Genomic DNA, 13988 nt, shown 5'->3' with positions numbered 1-13988 from the left:
CACAAACTTTATGCCCTTTAAAAAACTTGTTCCAATATCAATAACAAATACAATATGAAAAACAGTTTTTCCGCAAAGTCTGTTGTTACATGCTAATTAATACCTTTTAAGGGTGATGGATGTAGTTCAGTGGTATAGTACTTGTCTAGCTCACACAAGAGCCTGGTTTGATCCCTGACATTGAAAAATAATGCTGATCTTTTTTATCCATTACTTTCTGTGTCTAAAGTTCTCAATATGAGTGGGATTCATTCTGTGCACATTCAAATACATGTATTGAACCAATATTTGCTCTCTGTTAGGGTCGTACACAGGTAGAATATTAGGAACATTGTATTAATGTTTTTGATAATTTTCTAATGAGAGCATCTGTGTGATCTGTGTGGGAAAGCCCACTATCATTTGTATTTATAAGTTCCAAAGCTAGGTTTGGGGTAGAGTTTAGAAATACCTGTCCTTTGTTACCATTTCAGGTCATTTGGATGAATAGTTGCCTTGATATGAAAGAGAAAGATTTTTCCTGAAAAGTCTGATATTCAATGAGTTTTAATTGCAATAATTTTCAATGTCCCCTTTAGTTCACATATAAAGCTTTAGAAATCTGGGCTAACATTACAAGGAGGTGAGTCTATTCATAAACCATGGCAAACATTATAGAGCATTCCTAGTATTTGTGGCTTTGGTGTAATAACAAACAAAGGTCCTCTTACAGCACTTTAGTGAAGTAAAAGACTATGTGTAGATTAGTGAAATATATAATTAATTATATTATCAGTAATATAAATGGGGATAAAGCATGGGAAGAAGAGTGAAGTGGTGGGTTGAAATTTTACATTGTGTGCTTGAGAGAAAGTTGCCTACAAAAGTGACTAGTGTTGCCTTGAAAATAAAATGAGTTTAACACTGAAACAGATAGGATGGCCAAAAACACTTAGTCAAGCTTAATGCTTGAACAAGCCCATATCTCTAATTAATCAGGTGAAACTGCTCCTGTTTTCAATTAGCCACCATTTTCCTGAGAGTCTCAGCACTATTCTAGAGAGGTAATCTTCATTGTCCACTTCCTTTTGGTCATAAAGAAAAGGTAAAGATGAGATCATCTTCAGGTCCCTCTCAGAATGAATTGGGAAACCGTCCCCCTAGTATACTAATCAGAAACAATCCAAGAACTGGATAAATAGGGAAGATATATCCAGTGCCTTGCTTCCTGCAGAAAGAATGCTAACTGTGGTTGTCAGAATGCATGACACTCATCACTATCCCCAAAGTCTACAGAAAGATAATTTTAACTGTCCATATCTCATGCCCATTTCTTGGTCTTATCAAGGCACAATAAGAACCACTAGAAAAATAATTTTCACAGAGTTGGATTAAGGGACCCAAGGTGAACGTCCACACTGTGCAGAAGTAACATCTGCTAAGACCACAATGCCTCCTAGATCAGCAAAGTCCATACCAATATCTACAAATACCCAGTTGAATTTCATAAACCCCTTCTTTCTCTGAATATGTTTTATTGGCATGTTTTCCTAACAGACTGGAGAAGTCTCATGAGGTATTACATGGAATAACGATTCCATTAACAATGAATCCTATCAGAGAACCTGTCTTTGTATGAGAAATAAATTCCCTTTTCTATGATCTAGGCTGTTTTGCTTGATTGAGAAACATCCCTCAGCAAGCGGACAACTCATATGATCCCAGGCTAAAGACAAGCAGTCATTGAGAAGGCAGAGATTTGGGATCAGTTGCCTACTTTAAATAAAACACAGTGAAAATTAGGCATTTTCAAACCATGCACCTTACCTTTTGTGTTGATTAGAATATTGTGTGCTGTTTTGTTTAATCATGTGGTTTGTTTTGCATTCATTGTCTGCTTTCAACAACCTGTTCTTTCTCTGCACCCCACATTGTGTGAAGTCTGCCCTGGCTCTCACAGGAGCTTTGGAAATGGGGGTGTTTGCAGCAGGTACTCAGAGCATTTTGAAGCATCCCCATTTGCATGGACACTTTCAATTTGAAAACAACAGCTCTTCCTAAATTCTGTATTTCCAAACGCTGCTTCCGGATTTCCTCTTCTTTCATGGATCCCTGATTTGTTTGTTTCCAAATTGTCCTTCCCTGGAGTTCCATTGTGTTTTTACCTTTTTTGTTTTGCTGGTGCTTTTCCACAAGCCCTTTCTTATGTGTATGTATTATTTTATTTACATACTGAAAAAATATGAATTGAGGCACGAGTTGTCTGGGTTTAGTGTCAGATAGGTGCGTTAGGGTTGAGGAATATTCAGTTTTTCTGTTGTTCCTGATGTTAGATGTAAGGTTGAGAGTCCAGTTTAAAGTGCACATATTTCTGCATCATCGGCTGCCATTAGTAAAATAGAAGAGACCCCTTTGTTCAAACAAATAATTGGGTAGAAATAGTTTTAAAATGATGCAGGTTGAGCTGACTGAATTTGCCTTCCTGCCTCAACAACAAGTTCTCCTCATCTAAACTGATGTTTATAATGGAACATGACTAGGGGAGAAATTTGAAGGATTTCTGTATTGACTTTGAAATGCTAAAGAAAATTTTTTTTCTGAATTTTTCTGTATTCTTTTTCTGGGAGCTAGGATCTGGGAAATTCTGATTCTGAATGTAAGCACTGAGACAATAAAATCCCCTTCTGCTAAATAATTAAAAGTCAGGTACCTGTGCTTTGCTCTGAACATTGGGGATCACAGTATCTGAATTTAAGTTTTCACATTAAAAAATTCTCAGATAAGCCTTCCCTTCCCTAGACTCTGAGAACTTGTTATCATTAGTCCTAAGTTCTGTATGGCATACAGTACCTAACCTTCAAACTCAGATATGTTCTTCTTTTTATGTCTGGAATATTCTCTGAAAGTAACCTTAAAAACAAGCGTGTTCGTCAGCCTGCATTATTATAACCAAATAGCCATGGTAATCACCTTATAAAGAGTAAGGCTTTAATTTGTGTCACAGTTTGGAAGATTTCTTTCCATAATTGATTGGTTTCATCACTTGGAGCATGCAGCACATCATAGCTTGTGTTGTTGGTAAAGTAAAATCACTCATCTCATAGGGGTAGACAGAATGGCAAAAGAGAGAAAGGAAATTGGACTCCTGATGAGCTTCAAGAGCAGTGCCATTATGATGGAGTGTTAAGGATCCTCCATGAAGTATTGGGAACTGAATTTAGGGCCTCAAGCACCCTAGGCAAGCACTCAGTCCCTGAGCCACAGGACACATAGACTCAAACTAGAAAAACACCATAACATTGTATAGTTTACAAGTGAACATTAAGTTTCTTCTGGTATATCCTTCTGTTCCTCTTGTCTCAACACTGTCCATTATGTTTTATAACCTGCCTACTAACCTTGCCTCTGGAGGGCTGAGACAGAAGCAATCAATTCTGAAGACTTTTCTCTACCTGGACATCTAGCTCCCCTGTGCCTTTCATTTATTATTATTTTTCAGCCTTACTTAAGTTCGGGCTAACTTTGTTGTAATAAGCTCCATGAAGATTTAGACAGAATGCTATATATTACAGAGAGCACTCTCCAGTTGCTCAGGCTGCACAAGTTGTGCCTGGTCTATGAAATTAACACTTCCATTAGATTAGCCTTTACCACACCCCACCGTGTATCCAGGGTGTTTATAATAGATGCCCTCATTACAGTACTATATCTTAGGAGCATGAGTCTTACATGAACTGAATTGCAATTTTGGACCATAGAAATAATCAAGCACAAGATAAATACTTGTTGCATTGAGAGGGCTTCAGAAAGACACAGCTCTGGCCAGACAGTGGCTTTGATACAAGAGCTACCCTTGTGGTCATTTTCCTCTCCACTCTTGTCTTAGCCCTTGAATAATGACTTAACATATTAGCAATAGAAAAGCCCAAGAACACTTTGCTCTCTGCTAGATGAAAATTACTTTAATGTTTCAAAGAGGTCCTATGTTCTTTTGACTTAATGAAAGTCTATGACTTAAAATAAATTAATTATTGCTGAAGTTCAGTTATCAATGTTAGCAAAATAGTGTTTTGTTTTGTTTTGTTTTTTTAAGAAAAAAACAACTGTAGTCAAGTCTCTGGCCTAACAATAGCAATCACTTTCTTTTCACTCACTGAATTGTAGAACAATGGCATATTTTGTCCTGGAAGTTCATTGTTCTTAAAATTCTGTGTTTGGCTTTATGATAGAAAGTTTATATAGAAATCACATAAGACAATTTAAAGTTAAGGCTGCACTTAAACCTATCTGTGTATCATCCAAACAAGATCCCCTAAGACAGTATTTGCTTAATTAACAAAAAGAATATAACTGAAAAAATACACTGGAATTAACTATGTTTTCATAGAGTCTATGGATCATAGATGCATTAAAGGAAGGAAGTTCAAAAGGAAATAAATGCATTTAAAAAAAAAAGCAGAAAAGAAAAGCACATTGCTGCCCTCTGATTTGGTGTCAGGGCGATGTTCCCCCTGGAAGAGTCTCAGAAGAGGACACACTGCTCCCAAAGTCAAGCATCTCACAACTGCCTGCATCACTAGTTACAGATGATCACATGACCTCTCCTAACCTCCTTGGGTACCAATCCTCATAAGCACAGAATCTCCCAGAGTCACATATTTATATAATTAAAATTGAAAATAATTCTTTAAATTCACCAGATGTTCTAAGATTTTAGGTATAGTTTAATAATTAAAACAAATAAATATCTGAATTAACGTATCTTAGTTGACTTTTTATGTAGTTAAAATATACGAAAATGCTTAATTATTCATATTGGTATAGCTTGTTAACTAAAGTCTTGTCCATTAATCATTTGGTGTTGGACAAAAATTATCTGTATTCTAACCCCTTCTCAGCATTCCTTAGCCATCTCTTGTTCTTAACCTAAGGTTGAGGCCTCCTCAGCTGTCCCCTTTTCATGTTCATGCCATTGGATTAAAGTCTTGTGCTCAAAGATAGGAAAAATATTTGATAAGCATACTATTTTGAGATTTAAAGAAAGTTCAATAGTTGACCAGTGTTATTGCTCGCTTAGGCTTTGTGAACTCTACTGGAATTTCAACCTATATTCTCAGATATTTAAAATATGGATGTGATTCTCTAGAGTCCACCTGGATATATGTTGTCACCCCACATTAACGAAACTTCTCTTTGCAACAAATGGAGACCATTACAGAAAATCGCAAGTCCATCAAAATGAAGAATTGTGAAGCACAGTCCAACTGATCTGCAGCATAACTTCCACTTACTTCTCAGGGATCATTTAGGGAGAGGAGAAGAAATGTTCTAAGAGCCAGTGGTACAAGAAATTGCTGTATGATGTGTCTTCTAGAAATGCCAGAAGCCACACCCATGAAGTCTCACCATTATGGCTGCTTGAACATGAGCTGAACAAGGCCAATGGCATGAATATGAAAAGGGGACAGCTGAGGGGGCCTCAACCTTAGGTTAAGAACAACAGGTGGCTAAGGAATGCTGAGAAGGGGTTAGAATACAGATAATTTTTTGTCCAACACCAAATGATTATCCCCGAAAACATATACATAAAAATAATATTATGTGCACCAAACAATTTGTATTTATGTAGTCAGGATTGCACACACACACACACACACACACACACACACACACACACACACACACACAATACCTAAAAATAGTTAACAACAATGAAAGAAAATGATACCATGCATTTGAAAGCAAACAAGGTGGAGTGTAAATGGGAGGATTTAAAGAGAGGGAAGGAGAAATATATAAAAGTTGTTGCAATTATCATGTATTTCTCTAGTAAAATAAAATGCATATAATAAAAGTTTACAACTTTATTTGAAGGTACAGTAAATTAATGGTTTTTGAAAATAGTGTTCACTAAGATTTTAGTTAAGGTTATACTAAGAACTTAATGTCCATTAATTAGCTTGTTAAGTGATGGACCTTGATGGGGTGATTAATCATTGAGATTTAGCAAATCCAGGATTGTTATAGAGCCGATCAATAAAGCTTTCTGATATGCAAGCCCTACATTAAGCTCTGTGAAGTGTTTACAATATGAAACATTCATTCTTGTAGGAACTTAATTCACAGGGACCTCCATGTTGCTTTTCCTTTGCTTTATGTCTTAGAAAATGAAGTTAGGCTTATCACACTTCTCCTCAAAGAGTAGATGCAATGGAATAAGAAATAATTTCATTATCATATCATTTATGAAGTGAAAGTGATTTGCTTCCTCTTAACAATAATGATTTATTATTATTACTTACTTGTGTTTATCTATCAGTCTATCTGCACATGAGTTTTACTGAAATGGCTTTTAAATTGCATGTATTGGAACAATTCTGAGAATATAGAAATTGTATTGCAGGGCTTCCCTACACAGTCTTTGGTTCCACAGGCATGCCCCTAATGAGATACTGCTCTGACACTTAGCCATTGTAACTCCATCTTGCAGGAAGCCACCAATCAGGGACTGTACTTTCCAGATTTAACAAAATCAGTCATCCTTTGTACACTCAGTCACTGATGTAGTTTTAAGAGGGTAGTATGTTGGATTTCTTCTCATCTTTCACACATGTATATAAAGTCAACAAAAGAACATAAAAAAGTGAACAAAAGAACATAAGAAGATAGGGTCACAGAGATGCATTTCCGTATCTTCTGGTTATTAAAGTTATGGAACATTAGAGAGCTGGATTCACTTTGATTCAGGCCATACAATATTTCTTGAATGCAGGCACAGTTGTATCTGGAGGCTGCTATTCTGTAGTGTTAGGTTTCTGTGGCAGGACCCTATGAGACAGTATTTGCTAGGTGTGCAATATTATGTTTGTGACTCTCCTTTAGCATAACAGTTTCATCGTTAGCAAACTTTTTATTCAGTAGTCTTAAGACCTTGTAGCTTCTTGCTAGCATTATTCATTTGGAGCACTGTGTTTACTTCTTGTAAATCCTTGAATCCAACTGTGAGTTTGGCACTCTTATTTTTCACTGTGCTTTGTTTGCACCCATTAGCAAGGTTTGCATTCTCTTGTGAAGAACTACAACAATATTCATGGGAACAGTGAAGACAGAGAGAGAAGGACACCACAGACATTAATGGTACTAAAGTAAACTTCAGATTATCTATGTCATGCTTCTTGTCAAGTGAATATCAGTGTATAAGATCCCCAACTGCATGTTTCAGGTCCATTTTTAAGTCTTCCTTGTTAAGATAAGCATAATACTTTGACTAAAGTATTTTTTAAACTTGGCTGAGGAAAGGTATGATCTTGTGTGCTTTGATTTTTCTCATTTCTTCTACAATACTAAGACAAATTTTGAAAAAAAAAACAGAAACTGGAGAACTATGGTTTATGGATTTACTTAAGCAAAAACAAAGATGACTTCACATGATTGTGTGGTAGGAATGTCTAAGTGCTTCCTTGCTCAGTGTGTGAGATCACAGGCACCAGAATGTATACTGATGGTGAAAGGCACAGTGAGTGTGTTTCTTGATATAAAGGATGGCTGTGGATGCTCCCCGGGTTATACAAGAGAAAGAACTGTGGAGGTCAGAGAAGCAAGTGTTATGAGCTCATAGGAAGGCAATGACTCAGGAAGCTTCAGTGACCTTGATGTTAGTCAGCAGATGAGAGGCTCTCTCTGGGACATGGGTAAAAGCAGCAAGCATGGCAGCCAAGAGACCTGCAAGTGGAAACACAAGTGTCCTTTGGAGAGGACATGGCAGCCATAATCAAAGAAGGGATGCTTGTGAGTCAGGGTAATGGGGATATCCTGATGGAGTCAGGAAGATGGGGAATGGTTTTAGGGTTGAGTAAAATCCAGGCTACCCTAATCAAATGATAGCATCAGCAGGGAAGCTTCAAGTTTTGTGGACACAAGCTATATTAATATTAATATATGTAAACTTCATTGCTTTGAGATTCCCCATACAGATGCATAGGATTTAATTTTTTTTTTCCTTACGAGTTTTTCCCATTTATATTTAAGGAAGTCTGTTACCTGTTCTTAAAAGCAGAGGCCAACAAGGAAGCTTCTGGAAATAATTGGCCAACGATCCCATGCTAGATCTTCAAGGAGTAACTGTTCATCCATGTGGAACTGTGCTCAGATGACCACTGGGCCCAGCATTTCTCTGGGGTAGCAGCTCAGATTCAGACTGGCATAGATCCACAATAAGTGATGGAAGGATGGGAACAGTGGCTCACTGCTCCACTGCCTCTTCTAAGTTCCCACAAGCCCTTATTGAACAGCTGTGCAGAGTCTGCATCTAACCTTTCCATCATATGAGCAAACACTTCCATTCTCTTAATGCCCCCTTTCATATTACAGATCAGATTAAGACTGTAGGGTCAATTAAGACTGTAGGGCCATAAGAAAATATAAAATCACTGTTATTTTTTCTAATCACATTTCTTAGATACTTAAACTGAAAACCACTCATATTTTCTAAATGTGAAGAACAATGCCTTCACCAAATGGACCTCTAGCGTCCTTATTGATGTACATATTAACACAAAGCCAAACAAGCCAGAAACAAAGACTTTCTCCATAAGAATTAGGGAGCTCTTAGTATGACTGACAGTATTTATGCTTTCAAACCTGAAGCAGCCTCTCCAAAGGTTAAGTGAAATTCATCTTAACCATCCGATGTGTCTCAGCCAGATATGATTTCTCATAGCATTTATAGGTGAACTTTATAGACTAAACTTCTTTCGCTGGCTTACTTGTGTTCTATCCTCTCAACCTAACATGAATATTATTAAAACTTTTTACCTAACGTTGCATTTAGCATCCTAGAATTAATCCTAACAAGGTTTCCATAATTATTATTAGACTGAGAAAATTTTTGATATGACTAGCCATATATCATCTTTTTTTACTTTTTAAAGATGATATTCCCATGAACTATATTTGAAATGGTCAAATCTTAATCAGAATACACTTAGTTTGGGATTCCTGTCTAGTCTTTGATCATAATATTAGGTATTTAGGAGCATTTTGTGGATTTACAGAGGTAATCAAATAATCATTTTCTTATTATGTAGTTCCTCTATTTTTAATAATTGATAAATACTTGAAAGGGAAATTCTAGATTTGAACGATAATCTATATGCTATTAGCATATTACTTTTTAAATAAAGCTAAGACCTGTGAGGTTCCCAATGATTCACTACAAAAATAAGATGGTTTAATACTTCATTTAAAGATCCAGGAGATTCGTGTGTGTGTGTATGTGTGTGTGTGTGTGTGTGTGTGTGTGTGTGTGTGTGTGTGTAAAATTTGATATTGTCAATAATTTTAAGAGCGAAAGCAGTTGCTTCAGGTGCTCTAGAAATACCAAAAATTCTCTCTCTCTTCATCTCTCTCCCACTCCCTCTCTCCCTCCCATCCTCTGACACACACACACACACACACACACACACACACACACACACACACACACACCATTATAAAGATGGTGACATCACCAGATATGTTTTGTTAGTAGAACTCTAACCACAAAGCTGCTAAGTAGAAATATGTTAGCACTTCATTACACATTATTTAATATCACTCATATTTGCTGTTGGAAACAAACTATTTCAAAATGATTTCCAACTGCATCCTCAGGATGTGAAAACTCTAAAGGGAGACTCTCTGAAATTCAGGAAGGTGTGAGCGACTGAGGTGCTTATTACTTTAAAGTTGACTGCATGGATCTTAGGAGGCAGCAGAGTGCTTCAGATCAGACACTGCAGGTCTGGAAAGAACTCAAATGCCAAAGAGTGTTGTCTGATGGAGATGCAAATGGAACCTAGAACTCTAGGATGTTCACAAATGAAGGTTAAGAAAATGGACTGATATGGTGTCTACCTATAATAAAAGGCCATAGTCAACACCCCTGTCCTAAAATGGCAGGAAGGCATAAACCCATAAGAAATGTTTGCTCATAACTAATGATGGATTATATGTAAAGCATTTTGATGCTTAGATTCAAAGAAATGTGGACAGCCACTGGGAAATGTGATTGTACAAGAAAGGTATGCTTTAATAGTAACAGAGTGGGGGAATTTCTTAAAGATTCCCAGTAATATTTGTTTGATTTCTGTTTTTTTTCTTTCTTTTTTTGTAACATTTCTTATCCCTGGATATGGGACATGGCAGAATGGGAAAGCTGCTGGCTAGAATTTACTCAGGAAGTTACAGAAATCACAACACTGACTAAGCTTCTAGTCTTTCTCTTGAGGAAGGAGATTCTGGATTCTAAGTCCTAAGTTGGCCAACAAGATTTCAGATTTTAAGGGCCTCACCCTCAAGGGAGGGTGAGGGCCGAGAGAGGGGCCAGGAGATTGGAGAGAGACTTTGATTCTCAATCTCTTGAGAGTTTTTTGGGTAATGTTTCATGAAACCAAAACTTTGAAAGCAATTTTTTAAAATGGGGGGGGACTAGGCCTTGACATAAGTGACCAACAATGTTTGTGGGTTTCTTGATGGTGCTATGGTTATTGTGTGTGTGTATGTAGGGTTGCACTTTCATGACACTGAATTAGATTTCTATAGGACATTCATTCTGATCTATAATTACATCCAACTTTGCATTTGTTCGTCTCAGTCCTCCACTAGCAGCTCATTAAGACAGGCTTGGATTGATTTTTCCCTCAGCCATCTCTTCCCCAGTTACTCCTGGGGAGTAACTGTTCTGTTCCTGGGTAATACCATAATGCAGGCAGTGAATGTGGAAACTATGGTGGATACCACTGGTTTTAATTCTGTTATCTAAGCCACTATCAAATCCATTGTGCTAATTCCATCTGCGCAGTCTGACTCTCTATGCACCTTTTCCTTGCTTTTACTCAAGTCCCCACTCTAATAAATTAACACATGGAAACTTCTTAACCTTAACATCCTCCAATCCAAATCATCATCACCATGTATTACTTCATTTTCAGAATGTCATGTTTGTCAAGCTGCCTCTTTGGTTGGAAGCCTGCCACCTATCAGATACAGCCTGCATCCCATGCTGCAATGAACCACCTAGACACAGGGATCAGCTTCTCTCCATCTTACTTTTCAAGCTGTTCTCTACTATTCTTCGGCTTTTGACCTCACTCCAAACTAGCTTGTCTCCACAAGACACACGAATCATAGCTATCCTCACCCTAAGCCTTCAACGCCATTTTTCTCTCTTGAAATAGTGATTCCACTATTCCACTACCTCCAGTCCTGCAAATTATTTGGCAGATACTTAGAAAACATCAATAAGATGAACATTTGTTTTTTCTCACTGATTTATTTTTTTATTTTTTATTTTTTTGGTTTTTCGAAACTGGGTTTCTCTGTGTAGCTTTGGAGCCTATCCTGGCACTCGCTCTGGAGACCAGGCTGGCCTTGAACTCACAGAGATCCACCTGCTTCTGCTTCCCGAGTGCTGGGATTAAAGGCGTGCGCCACCAACGCCTGGCACTGATTTAGATATTAACAATTTTTGATAAATTTACTCCTTTGTTGTGTGTGTATTCTACACCTACTTTTTTCCTGTAATGTCTTGTTACTTTAAAAAAAAGTTTGCAAAAATAGTAATATTGCTCTTAAACTAGGCGTTCCCTGACCTCTGCCCCCGATGACTCAGCCACAACTGCTGTATTTTCTGCCTCTGTGTGTGCACAGTCCTGCTCATCCTATATAAACCACCATTCTGGCTTGACCTACTGCTGTCTCTGGTTCCAGCTTAGGGGCAGCCATTTTGTGACTGAGCTTAATAAATATCTTGAGTGAGACTTTGCTGTGTGGTGTGACTCTCTGGTAACTCTCACATTCCTCAAAAGCCTGGATACCCTTTTACCGTTACTGAAACATTTTATGAAACAATATACTTATTGAACTATATAGTTATAAAAGATTGCATATAGTTAGTCTGGAATACTTGCTAAGAATTGCACAACATAAAATAACTTAATATCCTGGTGTCACAATAACTGAGCCATAGAACTTGGCAGAATACACAAGCACATGTCTGTGTGTTGAAAAGAAATTAAGACACAGAAAAAACAAGGTGCTTCAATGTGAGACTTAGACTTAGGACCACAGATCACCTGCACATGCACACACACACACACACACACACACACACACACACACACACACACAGAGAGAGAGAGAGAGAGAGAGAGAGAGAGAGAGAGAGAGAGAGAGAGAGAGAGAGAGAGAGAGAATAAGATTATATGCACATGACTAGAGTCTTTAAAGTGAGAGATTTTTGTCCCATGCCAGAAAAACCTAAATCGGCAGGATAAGCATGATTACCCTTGCAAGAAACATACACAAAGAAGGTACAATGGTATGAAGGACTTGAAAGATCCAATTCCTCTGGTGTTTTTCCAGTTGAAATAACAGCTTAAGAAAGATATAGGTAATCCAGGCATGATGAAGATCTTTTCACGGGGAAGTCAGTCTTTAGTTCTTACTTTCCACTTATGACTTTTAGTCCTTGTGAATCTTGAAAAGCAGCCATTTGATTTTAGAATAGAGAAAATTGCATTCACATTGCAGTGTTGTTTTCCATACTATAGAAGTAAATAGGACCAAAGACAATTTGGGAAAGCTTCACATAAGCATAAGGCAATTCAGAAACTTTACGGATTTTAAATATAGCCTATGCCTAAGCATTGAGAATGTTCCAACCAATCTTTGTAATGATTTACCACCTATGGTTACCCAGGCATTGGGATGCAGGCCTCTGACAAGTAATTTGGTGCAGCCATGGACTATGTGCTCTGTCACCCTAGAGCTCCACTTAGTCTTTCTTGGATCCTCCCCTCCCTTCAATCTGACTCCCTAAAACATGCACTGACTATGTATTTTCAGTTAATTCTGTTTCATTGCTAACACATAATCTCAAGAAGCTCAGGACTACAGAGACTAGAGGGAAGATGGGCTTCCCTGTACCCTTAAGTATTCATATGTTGAAGTTATAAACCCTCAAAGCTTTGGAAAATGATTGAGTTTGGAAACAGATTTTTGAAGCAGTAATTACATTTAAAAGATATTATTATGGTGTATGCTAATCCAGTGTGATCATAAGAGAGGGGGATTAGGTAAAAATACTTACAGAAACAAGACACCAGGAGAAGGCATCTATCTCAGGGCAAAAGAAAGTCTCAGTTGACAGCAAACCCCCTCACACCTTGACTTCTTTTAGATCTAACCACCAAAATTAAGAGAAATAAATGTTTGACATTTAAGCTACAGTCTTCTGTGAAACTCTACAGCAGCCCTAGAAAACATGTTTGCAAACTTACAGACATGTTTAGTACCTCAGAAACCCAAACAAAAGAAATTTGGCTAGTAATGGGTCAATGAGCATGTCACTTGTTTAGTTTCCAAAGTGGAAAATAACTATTAAGTATACAGCCATCTCTCTGTACAAAAACAATAAAAATAAGGTCTTAATTTAATGAATGTATCTCTACATGCCATGCTTCTAAGACAGAGGCTATTATGTTGAGTTAGTTACTGAGTTCAGCGATTACCATGATGTGAAATAAGCATATTATTAGTTTACTGTTAACTGAGGCAGGGATGACATGAGTGGCAGATTCCCAAAGATAAGATGGAATTCAAGGCTAAGCTCACCACCAAAGCATCAAGAGGCAGATTACTTTCCTAATAATTCCAGAGTGGGAGGCAATGCTTAAGAGTGTGTTAGCAGGATGGTGGTGGCGCACGCCTTTAATCCCAGCACTCATGAGGTAGAGGCAGGTGGATCTTTGAGTTTGAGGTCAGCCTGGCTCTACAGAGTGAGATGTAGGACAGCCAGAGAAACAAAGGGCAACCCTGTCTCAAAAACCTGTAAAAAAGAAGAAAAAGGGTATTTACTTAAAAGTATTAACCTTTTCAATAAAAAAAATAAGAGAAAGAGAACCTCCTTAAGAGCTAGAGTACTTGTTAGAGAGCATAGCTAACATAATTGGAATGGTCCCCTATTCGCA

Source organism: Cricetulus griseus, chromosome 4, assembly GCF_003668045.3.
Source record: "Cricetulus griseus strain 17A/GY chromosome 4, alternate assembly CriGri-PICRH-1.0, whole genome shotgun sequence".
Lineage (NCBI taxonomy): Eukaryota > Metazoa > Chordata > Mammalia > Rodentia > Cricetidae > Cricetulus > Cricetulus griseus.
The sequence above is the reverse complement of the archived record's forward strand: the minus strand, read 5'-3'. Positions refer to the sequence as shown.